Source organism: Nanorana parkeri, unplaced genomic scaffold (assembly GCF_000935625.1).
Source record: "Nanorana parkeri isolate BGI_ZX_2015 unplaced genomic scaffold, ASM93562v1 scaffold538, whole genome shotgun sequence".
Taxonomy (NCBI): Eukaryota; Metazoa; Chordata; class Amphibia; order Anura; family Dicroglossidae; genus Nanorana; species Nanorana parkeri.
This window is the reverse complement of record NW_017306806.1, coordinates 175,188-177,201: the sequence shown is the minus strand read 5'-3', so window position 1 is coordinate 177,201 and position 2,014 is coordinate 175,188.

Below are 2,014 nucleotides of genomic sequence, written 5' to 3'. Positions count from 1 at the left end.
CATCAGGATCAAAGGCAATCTACAGCATGAGATGATTAGGAATGATTGTATAATTACTGTAGTAAAATCCCACATGAAATAAGTTGGAAAGATATCAGATGAAGAATGTTTCTTAGGAGACAGATAACTACTGGAAGTTTGATGTGATATCTCTGGTGTAAAATACCTAATATATTGTATCATTATCTCAGAATTCTGAGACATTGGAGTTGATTTACTAAAAGCAAATAGACTGTTGACTTTGAAAGTGCAGGCTTGGACTATCTTCCTCCCAGAATGCTTTCTTCTGCCTGCTCAGTTTCTTTATCTCCTTTACACAGAAAGAATGAGCACGGTGCATGGTGAAGTCTGTTATGCTGTCACGAAAAGCCATCGTGGAGGTAACGGGGGATGTATGTGAAAGCACTGCCTGCAGTAATGCTTATAGGGCACAGCTGTTTTCCATCTACAAATGGGGAGATGGTATAAGAAGACACAGATTAGAGATATGTATATCTCCAGTGTAGAAAAAGTTTCTCCCTGAGTGCAAAGCCAAACCATTTAGCTGAAGGAGTTAATATTCCAATATAATTCCCTTGACTATATTGTAGCTCTCAGGTATAACAGCTTGAGATGTCCTGTCACACATCTTAAAGATAAGAACAAGCAGGGAGTGCTCCAATAATGTAGTAATATTAATGCAAATGTGGGCAGAACTACTAGAACTCTGCAGGCTATTTGTGGAGACAACTGCAGGAAAAATAAAGTGGATGATCATAGGGGTCTATTCACAAAGCTGCCGAAGGATCTAGCCGCAGCTTCGGCTGATCCTTTGGCTAGCTTCGGCACCAGGACCCCTTCTATTCCCTCTAGCCCGTACAGCTCCCAAAGTTGGCCGAGCGGCTCAGTCGAACCAAAGGCATATGCCTCGGCTTGACTGAGCCACGCTGAAAGCCGAAGCTGGCCGACAGCTTCTATAAGAATAGACCGAACAGCAGCGAGTAGCCTGCCGGAGGTTCAGCTTAGCCGATCCAGATGTTCGAACTCCTTCTGCTTCAGCCGATATATGGCTGGAATCAGCCGTACCAGCCTGAAGTGAATAGCCAAACAGCGTTCGGCTCCCTTCGCTTGGGGTCGGTGAGTCACTCGGCTGCCTACGGAAGCTTAGTGAATAGATCCCATAGTGTGACACAACACTTTTTACCATTCCTCAATAGTAGCTGTGAAGGCCTGAAATTCTATGCAATAGAAACTATTACTTGAAAATATTCTATAAATGAATGATTTTAAAATATTGTGTAGACAAGAAACATTCTGAATTCTTAGATTAAATGCTTTAGCACATTGGTCTAATGAGAATTTAGAGGTTAATACCCTTTTTTAAAGACAAGGGACACTGGAAGTCTTATTTCTATGTTCTGTATGGGTATAGCCTTGTTTATTTTCTATTCTAATGTGTCCAGTCGTGTATGATACAATGGGGTCTATTCACAAAGCTGCCGAGGGCAGCCGAGTGAATGACCGATCAGAAGTGAAGTGAGCCGAACACTGTTCGGCTATTCACTTCAGGCTGGTACGGCTGATTTCAGCCGTATATCGGCTGAAATCAGCCGTACATCGGCTTGCTTCGTGTGGCTCCGGATCAGCCGAACATGCTCAGCATGTTTGGCTGACCCGAAGTGCAGAAGGAGTTAGACATGTGCGATTCGTTTCGTTACGAATCGAAATTCGTACGAATTTTCCTGAAATTCCGAATTTCGGAAGCATCCGAATCCGAATTGCATTTTCCGAATTATATATCCGAAATACGAAATTCCGTTCCGAATTTCGGATCCGAATTTCTTTGAAATGGGAACTAATATTACCCCTGTAAATGAGGTTGAACAACATGAGAAGATTTGTTTTAAAATCCGAAATACGGATCTGCTGCTGCTGAGGGTTGCATTACAATACATACAGGCAGGAAATACGAAATTCCGTTAAGGAATTTCGTTCCGTTACGAAACTCCGTTATATTGAAGGTAAAAAGGAATGT